Source organism: Chenopodium album, chromosome 7 (genome assembly GCF_948465745.1).
Source record: "Chenopodium album chromosome 7, dcCheAlbu1.1, whole genome shotgun sequence".
Taxonomy (NCBI): domain Eukaryota; kingdom Viridiplantae; phylum Streptophyta; class Magnoliopsida; order Caryophyllales; family Amaranthaceae; genus Chenopodium; species Chenopodium album.
The window spans coordinates 62,999,058-63,020,465 of NC_137840.1; the positions used below are offsets into that span (position 1 = coordinate 62,999,058).

The window sequence follows — 21,408 nt, forward strand, 5'->3', positions numbered from 1 at the left end:
ACGTACATAAACACTAATTTTTATGTTTGGCCAAACAATCATAACAAAGTTAGCTTCGGTCTCTAGCTTGAAAAAAGTGAGGGAATAAGAAATGGCTCCAAATTTCAGATAACAGTCAACGCGATAGGCCGTTAGCAGTATAATAGTAGCATCTAGCTAGCAGAACGGCAGCAACAATAACAACATCTACAGATCAGCCATCAATACCGAATAGCTGCAATAGTAACATCAACTACAGGTTAGACATCAATAGCAGCAGACAACATAAGTAGCAGCAACCAGCAGTAGTAGATAGTGGCAACAAACAACAGTGATGGCAAATTAAACAGTAGTGGTGGCAAACAGCAGTAGCAAACAACAGTGGTAGCAAACAGCTATAGCAGTAAGCAGTAGTAGCAGCAAAGAACAACAGTAAGCAGTAGTAGCAGCAAACAACAGTTAGCAATAAGTGACAACTGCAACAGTAACAGCTAGTAGAAAGCTCCACACTTTCAATCCATGGAAAAAAAAAAGAAACCATTTGATTCAATAACCGCTAGAAGTGTCACAAAAAGCTTAACAAACCTATAGAGGAGTTTCTTAGAGTCTTCTCAATCTCAATTACTGAAAGAGGCTGTTAAGGAGGTAGCTCACAAACCATATGATTCAATAACTACAACAAAGAAATTAACATCACCAAATTTGGAAAGAAGAGCACCAAAATACTATACATGTTTTACAAAAATGAAAATGAGAATACTTTGTTTAAGAAGTTTCCTAGATTCCGCTCAATCTCAATTACTGAAAAACGTATGATTCACCCTTCAACGAATAATTTGATATAGATAATATCTCCAAATCCAAGCCAACATACTTGATCTTGCTAACCATCATGAAGTCTCACACCATAGGCATCATACATCACATGTCAAGCAAAAAACAAAAGGCTTATTAGAACACGTGATTTACCTTGTGGAAAATTAAGTAATGCAAGACATGTAACTATGTAAGTGCATCCAATCTAATAATCATTATTGAGTGATGGCAACCAAATCCCTGCCTAAATCCTTATTCATGCTATTGAAACAATTTCTTTGCATGTAAAAACGACATAACACAATTGGGGAAATGTTTAATTTATAAGTCAAGTTAGGGAACAAAATCCCTGATTGTGGCCTACAGGTGACACGTTTAGCGTAAAAAATTAGCACTAATATATGTAAAAACATATTTTGACAACTGAGAGAAGGAAGGGAAAAAATTTAGATTTATTCAAGACATACTACTGTATTCATTTAGCAACACAAAGGAGATAAATAAATGAAATAGCATATTGACTAATGATTTCTACAAATTTCTAATAAGAGAAGCAAAGCCATAACCCGTGCATTAGCACAGGCACATCCTAGTTAGTAACTAAATTAAGAGGACTCGCGACAATAATAAGTAAACACCACCACCTTATGACCTTCCCTTCGAAGCTCAAGGGTTGCAGCTAAAAAAAGCAAGAGAAACACAAAAAAAAAAAAAAAAAAAAAGTGTAGTAAGAACACCAATAAATCCAGAAATCATCCCTAAAAATTCTATATATAAAAAAAATTGCTCGTTATAAATATGTCATTAATTCGGTGATTATAACCAATAGTTTAATAGACTACCTTGAAATAACCCTAATTTAAGTACACTGAAAATCAAACTTCAATAAACCCTATATTGGGAAAATTTAAATTCAATGATTAATATAAAATAATAATAAAAAAATTCTTAACTCAGGAGCCTTTCCTGTAGTAACACCACCCAAAATTAATCTTATCACTTAATGAAAATTGTGAATATCTGCATATATCTGCATAATAATATAACTCAAAAGTCAAACCTATCCCAACCATTTACTATTTTTGGCTATGTGACAAGTCATACATCTTATTTTCGGACCCTATAGCTATATTTGACTATAATTCTAGACCAAAGGAGGACTTGAAATATATAATTGTAAATTTGTAATTACCCTATACATTTGAATCAATCTGTTCTGTTTCATTAATTAGTGTAGACACCCATTTGTGTCTCCCCAAAACCAAACCCGGTGATGAATACCTTTCACGTCGAATCATAATCGAATGAAACGAAGTGTGGAAAGGTCTAGTGTTGCGGAAAGTTTTATTTCTTTTCTCTTCTCCCTGATTTTGAAAAACTTTATTTTAAGAAAAACAGCAAATCCAGTTTGTTTGGTCCATGATATGGGTCTAATAGTGGTGTAGTTGGATGGGGATTGCAAAGACCTTTCCAACGATATATTATAAGCCAAATTCCGATGAATATTGAGGAAGTTATGGCCAATTTACTAAACTGGGCCCGGTTTGAGTTTTATGTACGGCCCAATGATCTAGGGGAGGGCCTAATATAATTTATCATTCCTAATGCAATTAGGAATGGTTTTAGTCTTCTAGAACATTCTAGAAGGTTTTTATCATTCCTAATTCAATTAGGACTTTTTACAGTTTTAATCAAGATCAAATAGCATTTTCGATGGAATTATATTATTTTATTTTCCAGTACGGGAAATTTATCAGATTTTCGAAAACGCGTTGAAAAACACTTTGGCGTCCAACCCCAGGCCTTGGCGCCTGGAACCAGGATTAGCGCCAGGCGCTAGCCATTGGCGCCTGGCGCTAGCCACTGGTGCTGGCGCCAACTAGCCAGGGCTGGCGCCAATGTGGTTTTACGATCTTCAGACTCTGTTTTGTTAAATTATCTTTTTTTGGATGATTTTCTCTATAAATATCGTATCAAAAACTCCGTTTTCATTCACCAATTATCATCAATCTTCATCAACTCTCAAGTTTTCAATTACCATTCATCTAATTCTCCTCATTCACTCATTCATTCATCATCTTCATCTCTTTCATTCATCAATTCTCAATAATATTAATTCTTTAGCATTCTTTCTTTCTTGCTTTTTAATACATAATTCCGCATTCATTAGATCTAGAAACACCTAGCCATATTCGAAGTTGCCTTCGCCCTAGGCGTGAAAGGTTTTAATTTCTGAGGGTTTGGTCCCAAATCTCTATTTCAATTATTTAATTTAATTGTTTTGGTTATTTTTTCCTTGAAGTTACTAACGTGTGTATTTTGTTATTAGAAAGAGGTACGAGGCATCCAAGTAAGTATTTTAATTGATTTATTGATATTATGATGTAGAAATCATGCTTAGATTGTTATTTTAATTCCTAGTATCATGTCTAGGGTAACTTTAATATCAAGTATGATTAAAAGTACGATGCTTCCTATATTCTTCCTAATATTTATGATTGTTAGTATCATGTTAGTGTTAAAGATTTAATTTTTATTGTTTAGTGAAATGCTAGGATTTGTTATTAATCTTGTTAGTATCATGCCTAGGATCTTGCTATGCTTTAACATGATTATGATTATGATTACGATTGATATTATTATTATTATTAATGATGTTGATTATTATTTATTTATGTTGCTTGATATGTATCATATTTTATATTTTTATTGCTTGATCACCTTTTATGCATGTTTAAAGGGAATTGGTACTTGCAATCACGCTTAATAAGATAATTAATAATCTTGTTAGGGTTAATTGTGATTATAATTCAAGTGATCGCCAATAATAGTTTATTTGTGCATTAATATTCAACCAACATAGATTAAACAGGTTTAGGGTTAATCCTATTAATTGTATGTTAATCAGAAAGCGCACATGAATACGAGCAGAATAAAGTAGAGGCCTATTATTAGGGCAGGTTCAATCTCTTTTAGGTTGGATTTGTACCATCATCCCCGAACCCTTATTTGGTTCATGACCTTATGGAGTTGACGATCTCTTGGATCGTTAAGGGGTGTAACCTTCACCTCGTGAACGGTTCACAAGTTCCTTAAAAACTTGTTGGCGACTCTTTTGCCCTATCTTCTTCCCTTTTGGACGCCACCGTACTTTAGTGTATGATCACGGTGGGGTTCAAGCTAGTGGGATTTTAAAGGCTTGAAATTATTCTCTATAGTTTTTTGGCGACTCCACTGGGGAGGATTTCTATTTTAATTCCTGAATTTGTTTCGGCAATGATTTAGAATGAGTGGATGAGACTCGAAAAGTTCTAAGTATTTCATGTGCGTAATTTTGATTAACATTATTGTCATATGCATAAAAAGGTTCTCATTGGAAAGACCATCCGTAATGAGTCAAAAACATAGGATTTTACACGTAGGAAATTTGAGAAATGTCTTTCACAACTAGGACTGAAATAACACCGCGCGAAACTGGATGATTTTATTAAGCACAGAAAGCTGCTGAGGCATGTGGGAAGTAGCGTCAGGGGCCAGAGCTTGGCGCCATACTTTTAGCCGTAGCGCTAGACGCCAGTATTGGCGCTAGGCGCTATAGTTAAAAGCTGGCGCCAGTCTCTGTTTGCTGGCGCCAATTTCCCCCAATACCGAGCCAGAAATATGCGTTCTAATTTCGACCGGTTTTTCGTATTGTTTGCTCGATCCTGCTTCCTGATTGAATTTTTTTTTTTCTCACTTTTCTGAAACCCATATGTGTTCTACATATGGACATAACCTTCTGGGAATTCATGCTCTATCTACCCGATTGAACGCTCCTGGTAACAAAGGGTACATCTGAGATGTTGAATTCACCAAACCATGGAAGTGAGTTTTTTCTAAAAACTCGCGGTGTCCCATCCACACGCGCTAACCCTTCACGGTTAGGCTTCTGCGCGGTGCATCCGGACAATTAACCATGGACCCTATTTGACTAAACCATATCCCGAACTTTAGAGAACTAGAGCCATGGTTAGGTTGCGAACTCATTGCATCATATTGTGCCTACTTGACTAATTGTGCATTATTTGTTGTGCATATATATTCTATGTTTCTCCTAACCGTTTGTTGATTTGTGTCCAAACTAAAATTAATGACTTAAAGAATTTTTGCCTATTTAACTAATTAATTAATTAATTTGAGTCAATAAAGTTTTTTTTTTAATCAGAATTGACCTAGTACGACTTTAGGCATACCCCAGTTGACTAATAATACCGAAAACAGTCCCAGACCAAAGCTCCAATATTGGCGCCAAAGTCTGAGTTGTAGCGCCACTGTATAGCGTGTAGCGCCAGACATTAACTAAATTGTCTGGCGCCAATCACCATATTGTGACGCCAGTCCTGTCGCTTGGCCGACAGTTCAGATTATTTGTCGAGTCATCACCTTATGTCTAATTAGTCAGTTTTCTGTTTAATTTGGTTAATTTTGCCGACTATAATGCTTAATTAAATTAATGTTCGAGTTTAGGCACTAAGTCCCATGGTCTTACACAAGAGTCCAAACATGTCACTTACACTCAATACACACACCAATACACATGTTTTGACCATGATTAAGAGAGTCTTGTGTGCGCGCCCTTTTTTTTTCGTCATTTTTTTTAGGGGGGTAAGTCGGATATTAATCCTCTAATAAATAATAATACTTAGTTCCCTAAGATATTAATCCTCCAATAAATAATAATACTTAGTTCCCTAAGATATTAATCCTCCAATAAATAATAATACTTAGTTCCCTAAAAATATGTACATTATTGTTGCCAAAAATATGCATATATATGCATATACTTTTTTTAAAAAAATATAAACCATAAAGTCCAGATGATTCGAGTCAAGTAATTAAAACGCAAATTGGCTTAATTTACAACGCGTGGTCAAGAAAGGAAGGACGATTAATCAAAGATGACCTCTTCGTACAAGTCCAAATTTTCGACAAACCTATAGCCCGCAAGAATCATAATGGCAACTCAAGAAGAAGTCAATGATCTCAAGAACCAACTGGCTACTGTAACTGAGACACTGAAGCTTCTCGCACTTAAGATCGATGATCCCGTGAAGCAACAACAAATGGACCTCATGCAAGAGAGCCTAAGCAAGTTGTCCAGCGACTACAAGTTTCAAGAACTCACATCCCAAGGGGTCTCGGTGAATAAAGATCTTCTTCCGTAGAAGTTCAGTGCCAACGACATCCCAAAATTTAGGGCAATCGACAACCCTTACATCCACTTAAGAGCATTTGAAACAATAATGAGTATCAAGGGTATCGATAAGAAAGTCTTCCCTTCTCTATTCTCACTATCTCTCGAGACCGTTTTCCAACAATGGTTCTTTTCTCTTGAAAAAGAAAAGACCTCTACTTGGGAATCCATAGCAAACGCTTTCGTTGATAGGTACAAGTGCAACATTCAAGTCGAAACTGACCATAGAGAACTTGAAATCCTCAAACAGAAGGAGAATGAAGGCTTCACTGCTTTCTTTAACAAGTGGAGAGAAACCTCAGCTAAAATGATCGAGGTACCAAGTGAAAAAGAGTCCGTGAGACTGTTCATTAAAAACCTCCAAGAGAAATATTCAAAACATCTTAAATATCAAAATAACCTTCATACCTTTAAGGCTGTTTATGATATTGGGATTAATATTGAAGATGACTCGGCTAAATCTAAAGCTGCCAACAATAGCTCCAACAGTGGCTGGAAAGGAAAGAAGAAAGACAATCCTTCTTCTTCCAAAACCGCCCACTCAAATAATGTTAGCACCTTTAATATAAGAGAAGTCCTCGCCATGAACAACCAAAGACAAAAGAAATCGTTTAGGAGAAACTTCACTCCTATTGGCATGAGTTATGACACCGCATTTGATCGATTAAATGCAAAAGGTCTTATAACTCCCATTGGACCATTTGGGGATCCACCAGTTGAGAAGAGGTCGCCTAACTGGAACCCTAACGCACATTGCAAATATCACTAAGGTAGGGGCCATTCTACTGAAAGCTGTTGGAAGCTTAAGGAAGCTATCCAATACCTAATTGACAGTAACAAGCTGCCGTTGCCCCCTACCAGTAAGAAGCCGAGTATTGACAATGCACCTCTAGCTCATACTTTGGCTATCTCCGATGAAGAAGGCGAAGTTGACCCCTCATCTCTCATTAAGCCTGTCAAAGCAACCAATGTCGAAGAAGGGGAAGAAGAGATTTTTTTTGATGTCAAAGATAACCTTCCAGAACCAGCAAACAAGGAAGACATACAATTGCTCACGCTGTTTATGAGGGAGACATCGCAACTATTACGTGAAACTCTTAAAATTGTGAACGAACTTCACAAGAAATATGATGAACTTCCATGTCCAAAGGAAGAACCTAAAAGAGAATTCACACCAGTGAAAACGACTTATGAGGCAAAGTATTTTCCCTTACAAGTTACTAAAAAACCCAAGAAGAGCAATAGAGTTTACACTCCAATTGGGATCCCATATGCACAAGTGTTCGAAATGCTCTCCGAGAGTGGCAAGGTCAAACCTCTCGAACCGAGACCATTTGAATCATTAAAAAGGACAGATAGATATTACTGTCAGTACCATCAGTCAGGGGGGCACACCCTAGAAAACTGCTTCAAATTTAAGGATTTGGTGCAGAAAATGATTGATAAAAAGGAATTAATCCAAGTTCAACAAGAAGAGGACATAACTGTTAATGGAGTATGGGACAGTGATGAAGAAGATGTCTACCTAAAGGACATATTAGGGCCTTCACCTTCTGTATCATACACCACAGACGACATTTGGGCTGAGGAAGATTCATCAATAGACGTCCTCACAAGATCCGGGAGAATGCAACCTCCCGTTTTGACACAACCTATGCCTACTGTACAAAAGTTTCCCATACCTATCATCAAAGACAATGACATCGTTAAACAGTTTAAGAAGACAAAAGTTGAGATGAATGTATGGAAACTCCTGGCAACATCTCGAGAACATAGGTTGGCTGTGATGAATGCCTTGGATAAAATCGGGATAGATTCTGACACCACTCCTGAGGGACTAGCTAACTTTCTCACGAGTGACCTCCCTAATCCGATTAATCTAATCACCTTCTCTGATAAAGATTTACCCCCAGAAGGTGACAAACACTACAAGGCGTTAAACCTCACGGTAGTCTGCAAAAGGATGAATGTTCCCATGACTCTTGTAGACAATGGATCAGCTATCAATGTCTGCCCACTTAGGACTGCGAGGATGCTCGGCATAAGGGATGAGGATTTAACTCCGTCCACACAAGGAATAAGAGCTTACGATAATACTCGCCGTCAAGCTCTTGGCAAAATAACCCTAAATGTGACGGCAGGAGCAATAAAACATGCTACTACTTTTCAAGTGGTAGACATCAAAACCTCATTCAATCTGTTGTTAGGACGCCCTTGGCTTCATGATCTAAAGGTCGTCCCTTCATCTCTCCACCAACAAGTGAAAGCCATAGTTGGAGGAATTCCAATCACTATCGACGCTTCGCCGATGAGGATCAAATCGATAGAAAATCCAATCATCAATGTGGAGCACGACGAAGATGACGAAGACCTATGGGGCTTTAACGAAGAAGTCTCCTTAATCCAAGAGGATGAAAGGACATCTCTTTGCCACAACCCCCATTCTAACATGATTATCAATACCATGCTGAAGAAACAAGGATATTTCCCTGGGATGACCTTAGGAAAGAAGAAGGGGATAGCAAAATCAATGGAGTCACCTGGCCTCCCTAAACTAGATACTTTCGGACTTGGTTTTGAACCGAATCGGAAAGATCTCAAGCGAGCCCAGGACAAGTTGAAAGCACGTAGGGACGCTCGCATTCAAAAGAAAGCAATTCCAATGGATCAGTACCCTCTTACGCTTAATGGTCAGTTTATAAAAGAAGGAGAGGACTATCCATGCTATGAATTTCCCGAGCCATTTGTTGTAAATGGCATACGAAAACCGGGATTCGAAATTTTTTTGGATTGCTACTTCACTGACGAAATCCCAACTCCCGTACATAAGGAGAAAGCACCCCCATGCTATGACTTTAACGTCATGGGATTACTGTTTGGGCGAGGAAAGAATGAGCCAGCTTATGAGGAAGATAACTCCTCACTCATTCAGACGGTCCTACAAAGCGAAAACTTCGACCCCTCAAAGTTAATTACTCCAGCCAAAGGAACACTGCAAGGGTGGCGCAAGACTATCAAGGTGACTACTCCAAGTGGAAGGAAGATATCAATCACGACAGGGCAAGGGCCGATGTTCGAAGAGTCGTCGGAGTCAGAGTCTGAGTCAGAGTCTTTCCCTTTAGAATCCTCTAAGTCTCTAGCAATAATGCCTCCCTTTCCTATTTCTTCTCCTAGGATAGTTAGTGATCCAGTCCCTGAGGACATATCACTCTTTGATATAATGATCTCAGAGTATAATAATATTTCTCATTCTCCTTACTTCTCGTGTTCTTCCCTAACCCAAGATGTCGAACATTGCTTAGCTAACGATGAAAAAGATAAAGAAATTATTAAAGCAATGGAAACACTTGAAAAGAAAACACCAGTAATTGAAGAGACTGAAATAGTTGACATCTCGAATGATTCAACTCATAAAAGAGAAGTCAAAATCGGAATAACATTGAATAAACAAGAAAGAACCGATTTAATTAACTTGCTTAAATAATTTATCGATGTATTTGCTTGGTCATATGAAGATATGCCAGGCATTAACAGAGAAATAGCTCAACACACTATACCATCAATCCCAGGAATGAAACCTGTAAAACAAAAGTTGCGTCGAATGAAACCCGACGTAGCACTTAAAATAAAAGAAGAAGTTCAAAAACAAATAACTGCAGGTTTCATCAAGGTATCCAAATACCCCGAATGGGTCGGCAACGTCGTCCCAGTTCCAAAGAAAGACGGAAGGGTAAGGATGTGTGTCGACTATCGAGATCTAAATAAGGCAAGTCCAAAGGACGACTTCCTTTTGCCACACATCGATATTCTGGTAGACAACACGGAAAATCACGCGCTTCTCTCATTCATGGACGGATATGCAGGGTACAATCAGATTCTCATGGCGGAAGAAGACATGGAGAAAACGACCTTTACCACACCGTGGAGCACTTACTATTACACGGTAATGCCATTTGGGTTGAAAAACGCAGGTGCTACTTACCAACGTGCAACAACTGCCTTACTCCATGACATGATGCACAAAGAAGTTAAAGTATATGTCGGCGACATGATTGTGAAATCAAAGGATCGTCCAGGCCATCAAATAGCCTTAAGGAAATTTTTCGAAAGGCTAAGAAAATATAATATGAGGTTGAATCCATCAAAATGTGCTTTTGGAGTCACCTCAGGCAAGCTCTTAGGATATGTCATAAGCTCTAGAGGAATAGAGATAGATCCAACCAAGATTAAAGCAATCATGTCGATGCCACCGCCCAAGACCGAGAAACAGATTCGAGGATTTATTGGCCGGTTGCAATACATAAGTAGGTTCATATCAAAACTGACAACGATATGTGAACCAATATTCAAGAAGCTCAAGAAGAATGTACCAGTAATATGGGATGATGAGTGTCAAAAAGCCTTTGACAGGATCAAAGCCTATCTCACAAACCCTCCCGTATTAGCGCCGACACTTCCCGGAATACCTCTTAGGTTATACTTGACGGTTACCAAAGAGACAATGGGAGCCATGCTAGCACAAGAGGTAGAAAACAAAGAGAATGCAATCTATTACTTAAGTAAGAAGATGCTCGAATACGAAACGCGCTATACACCACTCGAGAAATTGTGCCTCGCTTTGGTGTAGGCCACAACTAAGTTGAGACATTACATGTTGGTGCATACCGTTTTCGTAGTATCCCGATTGGATCCACTCAAATATTTGTTCGAGAAATCAACACTCAATGGACGTATTTCAAGATGGATAGTCAACTTAGCCCAATTTGATGTACGGTTTATGCCACAAAAAGCTATTAAAGGATTTGTGGTGTCAGACTTTCTGGCAGACTTTCCAATAAAAGACTCGACACCGATACAGGACAATGAATTTCCAGATGAAGATTTGATGGTCACCAAAGATGATACTTGGACCTTGTATTTCGACGGAGCCTCAAACCAAAAGGGATGTGGCGTCGGAGTGCTACTAGTGTCACCTAAAGAAGAATACGTCCCAATCTCAATAAAGCTTGATTTCGACGTACCAACAACACTGCTGAATATGAAGCATGCGTGGTAGGCCTTGAAACAGCCTTGGCATTGGGAGTAAAGAAGTTAAGGATATTCGGAGATTCCTCTCTGATTATCAATCAAATATCTAAAAGGTGGAAAGTAAGGAGCGAAAGCCTAGCCCCTTACCAAACTTATCTGGAAACTCTTACCGATCAGTTAGAGAAGGTAGAATACACATATCTACCTAGAGAAGAAAACCAATTTGCTGATGCCTTGGCAAGATTAGCCTCAATGGTTAGGATTCCCACAGATATCGAGCAAATGCCTCTAACTATCGAAAAAAGGCACAAACCAGCATTTATACAGGCTATAGAAGATGACGACTCAGTCCAAGACGAAGAAGAAGAACAAGAAGAAGAACCATGGTACACAGACATACTCAGCTATGTCACCAATGGAGAATACCCTCCTCATGCTGACAAAAGAGCAAAACGAGCATTGAGACTTTTGGCTTCTCAATATGTACTCATAGACAACGAGCTACATAAAAGGGTACCTAAAGGTCGAGCTCTCCTATGCGTAGGAAAGGTGGATGCACAAAGAATAATGAGAATGGTCCACGAAGGAATCTGTGGAACTCATGTGAATGGCAAAATGTTAGTCCAGAAAATAATGCGAGAAGGGTATTATTGGACTACCATGAATAGGGACTGCCATCAATATGTGAAAAGATGCCCTGAGTGTCAAATTTACGCCAATTTACAACATGTTCCTCCATCTTTGCTCTACACCTACACATCACCATGGCCATTCTCTACATGGGGGATTGACATAATTGGCTAAATCACTCCCCCAGGGACAGGAGGCCACAAATTTATTCTAGTAGCAATTGATTATTTTACAAAGTGGGTTGAAGCGCAATCATACGCTAAACTCACTGCAAAACATGTAGCACTCTTTATCGAGAGAAATATCATTTGTCGATATGGAGTCCCACATGAAATGATAAGTGACAATGGAACTCACTTTCAAGTCGAATGTGAAGAATTGCTACATAAATATGGTATCCAACATCATCATTCGTCCCCTTATAGACCTCAAGCAAACGGAGCAGTTAAGGCAGCCAATAAGAATTTAAAGACTATCATCGAGAAAATGACAGAAAATTATAAGGATTGGCCTGACAAGCTCCACTTTGCACTGTGGGGTTATCGCACGTCAACAGGAAATACACCATTTTCTTTGGTATATGGAATGGATGCCGTACAACCCGTCGAACTAGAAATACCATCTCTACGCATTGCGCTAGAGAGTAAACTTGATGAAGTCGAATGGACTAGGGCACAATATGAAGAATTGATCCTACTCAACGAGAAACGACTAGAAGCTCTACATCACATTCAGTGCTATCAAACTCGTATGGCTAGACATTTTAATAAAAAGGTCAAAACAAGAAATATCAAAGTAGGAGATTTGGTATTAAAAGCACTAAGGAAAAATGTTTTAGATCCAAGGGGAAAGTTTAGACCTAATTGGTCTGGCCCCTACATTGTCAAAACAATCCTGTCAGGTGGTGCAGCAAAATTAACTGATATGGATGACAATGAATTCTCAAACATGACCAATCTTGACCAACTTAAAAAATACTACCCATAATTAGTTGAGTAGGATACTCAAGAGAGCTACGTCTGGCCTGATTCCTTAGGAAAGGATACGTAGGCAACCCTTTACGGGTGCGACCACTTTATTTTTCGACATCTCCGCGTTCCGGAATCAACTAGAAGTCAACAAAAAGTCAGAAAACTATTGGCATCGCAGAACCGAGTCTGGCGCCAGCCACAAGCCATTAGCGCCAAACGATGGTATTGGCGCCTGGCTCCAGACCTCAATAGCTGGCGCCAAACTGCAGTCATTGGCGCCAATTCAGTAATAAAATCTGGGCGAATTTCGGTGTTTTTTTCGAAAATTTTCGACTTCCGTATTCGAAAAATTTCTGGAAAATTAGTTTTTTTCGATTTTCATTGCTTTAATAAAATAAATTTAAAGTAACAATTTAATTGAAAGCTCAAATTTCATTAATAAAATAAAACTACATTGTTAATGGAATTTAAATAAGGCTGAAATAAATTAACTTTAAATAAACAATCTAATAAATCTAAAGCTAAGCAATGTATCTAATCTTTCTTTTTCTTCTTTGCTCTTTTCCAATTCTTTTCTGTTTCCTCCTCTTCATCCATTACTTTAGCTAGTAGGCATCCTTTAAAGGACCTACATTCAATTTTGGAATAGACTGTTTCCCCTTCAGCTAGCACCCCATGCTTCTTTTCCACCCAAAACCTTTTTGTCCGTGGTGTTAGCTTTCCTTTTCCCTTTTTCTTTAGTAGTATTCTTCTTCCTAGGCATCGTAGGTGTTTTGAATTCAATTCTTGCACCTAAACGTTCTTTAGCCGGTGTCACCCTGTCACCTAGACGATTCTTCACATCGGTTCTACCCTGATCGATTGAAGACTTCTTCAACAACCACTTCTTTACATCATTAGGTAAAGAAGGGGGAACCTTTTGGGTAATCACTTCCCATAAAGGTCTAGCGCTCCAGTAAGTGTCAAATCTATCTACTTCTTGAGAAACGGGGTACTCATAGGGAGGACGAAGATCTCCAAAAGGAATATTTTGAAGCAAGTCATATTGTCTTTTTACCCTGCAGGGATAATAATATGTTACACGAGACAAGTTTGGGAGACGGCAGAAAGAATCGGCTGAACAGGGGGCTATTTATGTACAAATTGCAAAGAATTTCAATCTGAATGAAATACGGAGTCAGCGTCAATTGACGTCACATCCCCGACATTGGCGCCAACCATTAGTGCTTGGCGCCACACGCTAAGTGTAGCGCCTGGCGCCACGCGCCATAAGGTGGCGCCAGCTGGCGCCAAGTCAGCAGGGAAGCCGCGCGTGCTTAGTTGCGTTTTGATATTAAACTTGAGTTGGTTAATGACTTTATGGCCCCGTTTTAATTTTTTCTAAATATCTTTTCTATCCTTTTCCATTAATTAATTAAATATAGCCATTATTTTTAATTAATTTTGTTTCTTTTTTTGGATTTTAATTTTCAAAAAACCAGCATTTTTTCCGTTTTATTTTTCCTTTTTTTTTTGGGGAGAAAGTCGGATAATACCCTCCATCAATAATAAAAATGACGAAATTTTTGCGCAAATTTGTTATCACACTTCTTCTGCACACACTAACATACACTAACATAATAATAAACAATTAAATGAAGTTATAATAACATAAAAATACAAATGTGTCTAAATAATGAGTCAAAGGCAAAAGTTCTATAAAAAAGTCAAAATAAAATACATATACAGAAACAAACTACGGCGCTGGAGGACGTAGGCCCATCATGCCATAAAACTGCGCCGTACGAGGAGTCACCTCTCCACCAGCTCCGGCCTCAGCACCAGCTCCAGTTTTCGTAGGTGGAGGAAAACTCAAGATAGTACCACTCCAGACAAGATCAACCTGAGGCTGAGACCGCGGAGGCTGCTGCGATGACGAGCCAACCTCGTACATCCCACCACCTCTGAAAGTTGAGGTAGCCTCTCCTACCGGTGTAGCAGGAGCACCCTCAGAAGAAGATCCTGAGCCCTCAGCAACGTCGGCTCGAGCAGCCTCGGAACGACCACCTCTACCTCCTGACGAAGTACGACGACGTCTCGAGCTAGACCTCGCCGGATCTCTCCGCCCCTCAGGTCTCGATCGGCTGACCCTGCAAAAAGAATTAAATCAGAAACAAGGTAAAACTGAAGCCATAATGCAGAAATAATAAGTGAAGAAAAGTTACCTCTCGGACAACGTCGTCCCGACGACAGGTAGCCGCGTTCCTCATCCAGACGAGCTGGCTCCGAAAGGCATCTATGCATCGTGCCATAGCCGAAACCACCTCGCGTGAGAACTGTAAAAAAAAAAAAGTCAGTGAAAATACATGATAACTGAATATAAAATTCTAAATTGAAACTAGGCTTACCCTGGTCTGGTGGCGAGGAATCGACCACTCCACGAAGCGCTCGCCCTCAGGAGCCGGAGAAATCATCTCCTCGATCGGCCCATAGATCCCCTGGTAGTGAATGGACATATGGGTCGGCACAAACTCAGTGGGACCATCCTGATAAAACAGAAAGAAATCAGTAAGGTATCACTTGGGGGCTACTTAGCGAAAAATAAAAAAAAAAGCGAAGAATCTTACCCTCACATCCTCAGCCGGTACAGGGGTTGGAGCCAACAAAGGAAGTAGCTCCTCAGCGGAACACCGCCCAAGGATCACATGGGACCGCCAGAGGGAACCAGATCCCTCAGCCATGCTCGACAACTGTCTCTCGTCGAACATATGACGCGGCGGAGGGGCAGGAACGACGAAAACATCGGAAGAGTGCTGTCTAGCAGCTCTCTCCCCTAAATACACAACCGCTCTGTAGGTCCCCAGAAAATAGCGACGCTCAGCAGAATACTGTGCGGCTAATCCAGGGACTGTCCAACCGCCCCACGGTCGGTATACTACCTCAGGTCCCTATAAAAAGTACCAATCAGGCAAGAATATGTCTAAAACACCACAGGAGAGCAAGATAAGCACTAAAATCGTACCGAGATGATTCGACTCCAGACACGTGCAGTAGACATGTCCACATGGTGGCCGCCCCAAGAGGCGCTCACCGGATATCCCCTCGGCGATGGTCTCGCCGGCGCAACGGAAGGAAAGTACTCGTAGAACCAGATCTACAAAAAGTTAAACGCGTGAGTAAATGCTAACTAACATGTAGGGCTAAACTTTATAGGGAATAATGTTTACCTCTACGACCTTCCAGAAAGCAGACAAAGCGACGTTCGTCCTAAAGGACCGGTGGCGACACGAGTCCCTTAGCGCGCGAACGAAATCAGTGTAGGCCAAGCTGGCCCAGTCATAAGTCCTGATCCGCAAGAGATCACGGACAGCAGGGAGGTAGTAAAGCAATGCCCTAATACCCCTATCAGGGGAGAATATCCCTGACAACAACATCAACACAAAGATGCGCACCTGTTGCTCTCGGGTGGTCGCATCATCATCGAGAGCCGCTGCCAGCGTCGAGCGGCGAATCCCTCTAGCAGTGAACTGAGTCGTCTCGACCTCAGCTCGGGCCCAAACAGCAATCGGCCCCAACAATTCCTCGACCTCTGGAGAAAAGACGTCGATCCCGCCGTCGAACGGCAGCGGCACAGAAGTGAACTCCAGTCCTGTGATGAGACTGAAGTCTGTAGGGGTGACCATCATCTCGCCCCAAGGAAAATGAAAGGTGTTGGTGGTGTCCCAGAAGAACTCCACCAAAGCGCGTACTACGTGGTGACCCTCGCTAGAGGCAACCATAGCCTCGGAGGTCTCGAACAGAGCAACTAGCCCGCAAGTCGATTAGACCATCTCACGGTCTCTGGCGATGTGCATCCTATACAAGTCGCCTAGACCATCACAGCCAGAGCCGTGATGCCGTGTCCTCCCGGGCTCGGTTCCCCGTCTCACCCTCTCAGAAATGTGGTGGACAGGGGCAAAGAACAAAGTCTGCTCGTCCCACTCTGGGAACCGACCAAGCGAAGTGGACGGTGTGGTGTCGTCCTCCACGGGCTCATGCTCCCGTCTAGTGTTTCGGGACCGTGAACCTGAGCCTCGTTGTCTAGCTATGCTACATTGTGCAGAATCATCATAAATTAAGGTTCTATAGTATCTAAGGTTCGCCTAGCCGCATGATACTATGTTCGCAAAAAAAGAGTACGTAGTACTAAAACAGAGCACAAATTCAAATTGAGCATGATGACATTTTTCAAGCAATCAAACAATTTCTTGCAGCACTATAGTGATTATTGTGACAAATTGAACAAGAATTGCTAGCAAAAACGTCAAGAACAAGCCACATTGTTCTTCACGACCTTAAGAGGTCCAACAATGGTAGGTTGCTCATTTCTTCATCAAATTGAGCCAAACAAGTCTCAAATTACTCCCAAGGCAATATAAAAACATAATCAAGCAATTTCATGGCATAAAACTTGATAAACAAAGCAAATTGAGCATTATAAATTTTGAATTTTCATGAAATTCGTGAATAAACATGCCAAGAATTCATAAAAACCGGTGTGGGTTTGAGGAAAACTTACATAGATCGGGAATATGGATGAAAAGAGCTTTGATTTGCAACAAATTTGAGCGAATTTGGTTGAGAAACGAGTGAGCAACGATCAATTGAAGCTTTCGGCTTCTTCGAGCAGCGTTCGCGACAAACAGAGCCAAGAAATGAACGAAAACGGGAATTTAAAGAGATTCCCGTGCTGGCGCCAATCCCTAGGCATTGGCATCACCTGCTGGGCTTGGCTCCTGACGCCAACGCTAGCGCCTGGCGCTAATGTCATTAGGCTGGCGCTGATGGATTTTCAGCGACGCCAAAGCAGCCAGCCACCTGTTGGGGTTGTGCTAGCCTTCTGCAATATATTTTGGGTTCCTTGGTACGCCAGTTAGCCCCTCTAAGCAATTTGACATGATTAAGTAATCGGCTTGATTACGTAAAGTGATCAACCTGATAAAAAGATCGTCTCACTTAGCTTAAAGCGCCTAAGCATTGGCTCATTAGCAAAAGGCACCTACATATAGGTTCAAGAGCAAAAGGCACCGACATACAGGTTCAAAGTAAAAGAGCACCAACGTACAGGCATAGCAAAGGCAAAGTTCAGGCGAACTTTTAAAGATTGACAGGCGTGGATCTTCGGTAATTTCCTTTGGAAGATTATCACATCAAATGAGGATGACTTCAAGAGAAGATGTCTTCGGCATCATTCCCTAGCTTGCGGAAAGTTGTCATGAACAACTGAAGGTAATTTCGGGCGAAGTTGTCTTCGATCACAGTCCCTTAGGCATGGAAGATGATCATAATGCGGATGAGAATTATTTCGAGAGAAATAATTTTCGATAGTATTCCCTTGGACGTGGAATATTATCAATGCGGATGAGAATTATTTCGAGAGAAATAATTTTCGATGATGTTCCCTTGGACGTGGAATGTTATCATTGCGGAGAAGGATAGTTTCGGGCGAATCAATCTTCAAATTTGGAAGCAGTTACAGGCGTAGCGGTTTTTAAGCGGGATGGTGTAGGGAATAGTTTCAAGCCTTTAAAATCCCACTAGCTTGAACCCCACTGTGATCATACACTAAAGTACGGTGGCGTCCAAAAGGGAAGAAGATAGAGCAAAAGAGTCGCCAACAAGTTTTTAAGGAACTTGTAAACCATTCACGAGGTGAAGGTTACACCCCTTAACGATCCAAGAGATCGTTAACTCCATAAGGTCATGAACCAAATAAGGGTTCGGGGATGAAGGTACAAATCCAACCTAAAAGAGATTGAACCTGCTCTAATAATAGACCTCTACTTTATTCTGCTCGTATTCATGTGCGCTTTCTAATTAACATGCAATCAATAGGATTAACCCTAAACCTGTTTATCTATGTTGGTTGAATTTAATGCACAAATAAACTATTATTGGAGATCACTTGAATTATAATCAAAGTTAACCCTAAACAAGATTATTAATTATCTTATTAAGCGTGATTACAAGTACCAATTCCCTTTAAACATGCATGAGAGGCGTGATCAAGCAATAAATATAAATAATCAAGCAACATAATAAATAATCAATATCATTAATAATAATAATATCAATCATAATCATGTTAAAGCATAGCAAGATCGTAGGCATGATACTAACAAGATTAATAACAAACCCTATCATGTCACTAAGCAAGAAAGAATATTTATTCTAAAGAATGAATGATGTTGATGATAGAAAAAGATGAATGAAAGAGATGAATGAATGAGATGAATGAATGTTGATAATTGGTGAATGAAAAGAGTTGATTAAAACTTAAGAATAAAGAGAATTGGTGAATCAAAACGGAGTTTTTGATACGATAGTTATAGAGAAAATCATCCAAAAAAGATAATTTAACAAAACAGAGTCTGAAGATCGAAAAAACACATTGGCGTCAGCCCTGGCTAGTTGGCGCCAGCACCAATGGCTAGCGCCTGGCGCCAATCCTGGTTCCAGGCGCCAAGGCCTGGGGTTGGACGCCAAAGTGGTTTTCCACGCGTTTTCGAAAATCTGATAAATTTCCTGTACTGGAAGATAAAATAATATAATTCCAATCGAAAATGCTATTTGATCTTGATTAAAACTCTGAAGAATCCTAACTGAATCAGGAATGATAAAGACCTTCTAGAATGTTCTAGAAGACTAAAACCATTCCTAATTACATTAGGAATGATAAATTATATTAGGCCCTCCCCTAGATCATTAGGCCGTACTTAAAGCTCAAACCGGGCCCAGTTTAGTAAATTGGCCATAATTTCCTCAATATTCATCGGAATTGGGCTTATAATATATCGTTGGAAAGGTCTTTGTAAGCCCTATCCAACTACACCACTATTGGACCCATATCATGGACCAACCAAACTGTATTGGCTGTTTTCTTTAAAATAAAGTTTTCAAAAACAGGGAGAAGAGAAAAAGAAGTAAAACTTTCCGCAACACTAGACCTTTCCACACTTCATTTCATTCGATTATGATTTGACGTGAAAGGCACTCATCATCAGGTTTGGTTTTGGGGAGACACAAATGGGTGTCTACAGAAGCCCCCACTTTGACTGAGTTTGGAGAAACGCAAGTTTCAAAAACGAAAGTCAAAGTATCAATAGGGACGAAGAATGATTCAGAACGTTCTGCGATCCTAAATCAATCTTGTAACGCCTATACCTGCAAAACTAGCATTAGTTAAACAGATAAAAGAGTTAAGAAACGCGTATCTTGCACCGTCGAGCACACATCTCTGAAAGTAACCGATTGTTTGTTTGATGACCTCCTGCAAGCTAGAGAATGTCATCCCGTTGGAAAACCGCTACGCCTCTAACCGCTTCCAAATTAGAAGATTGCTTCGCCTGAAACTATCCTCCCCGCATTGATAATATTCCGCGTCCAAGGGAATACCATCGAAAATTATTTCTCTTGAAACAATCCTCAGTTGTTTGTGACAACTCTCCACAATCTAGGGAACGCCACCTTGCTGTTTCGATGTTCACTCGTTTGTGAACAAAGAGCTTCTTTTTGATATGATCTTCTGAATGATGTGTCCACGCGTCTCTGAACGAAGAGCTTGATAATAGGATGCCCACGCGTCTCTGAGCAAAAGAGCTTGTAAATAGGAGATCTTTGATGATATGTCCACGCGTCTCTGAACAAAATAGCTTTGAAAGAAATGTCCACGCGTCTCTGAACAAAAGAGCTTGAAAGAAATGTCCACGTGTCTCTGAACAAAAGAGCTTTGAAAGGAAATGTTCACGCGTCTCTGAACAAAAGAGCTTTGAAAGAAATGTCCACGCGTCTCTGAACAAAAGAGCTTTGAAAGGAAATGTCCACGCGTCTCTGGAGCAAAGAGCTTTGATGGAAATGTTCACGCGTCTCTGAACAATAGAGCTTTTGAATGATATGCCCACGCGTCTCTGAGCAAAAGAGCTTCAATGAAATGTCCACGCGTCTCTGAACAAAAGAGCTTGAAAATAGGGAATGTCCACGCGTCTCTGAACAAAAGAGCTTCGGTGCTTGAATGTTTGTTGCGATAATGTTCTGAAGAAAAATTTCCGAAGACCAACGTTTGTCGATCTCTAAAGCTCGCCTGAACTTTGCTTTCGCTAAAACCAGTATGTCGGTGTCTCCGTGATTAGGCGCTTTAAACTAAGTGAGACGATCTTTCATCAGGTCGATCACTTATTGCAATTGTAATCAAACTGACTACTTAATCATGTCAAATTGCTTATAGGGGCTAACTGGTGCACCAAGGAACCCAAAATTGCTGTATGAAGTCGAAATCACCTTTCTGAGAGGCTTCGAGCTCTGTCGTTGCTGAGATATCTCTGGCGCCAAGAATTGGAGTAGGGTCTTCCCTATTCTGCTGCACCTGTATTTATTTTTGACTATAGAACTTTGCCAATTTCTTTAATTATCTTAGGGTTGACCTAAGGTTTAATGTTGCTTGACTCATCGACTTGGCACGACTCAAGGTATAAACTTGACTCGATATGATTGACTGACTCGAGGTTGACTCGACTCGAAGTAATATGACACGTGTGACTCATGACTCGTGTGTGCATTGTAATGTGATCGTGCGACTCAAAAAATGCAAAAAACAAAAATTTTCCGTCATTTTTGTGGAGGGTACCGACTTTCTCCCGAAAAAGAAAGACGCGAAGAAAGAATCGAAGTTTTCGAATGCATGTTGAATGGGCTTAGTCAAATGTTGTTTGATACTATCTCTCAAGGTGCAAGGAT

The 21,408-nt window shown here is 40.2% G+C and overlaps 1 pseudogene; it reads right to left on the bottom strand.

Moving 5' to 3' along the window:
• LOC145640449 (nuclear pore complex protein NUP96-like) overlaps positions 1–21,408 on the bottom strand; it is a 46,218-nt pseudogene that overhangs the window by 912 nt on the left and 23,898 nt on the right.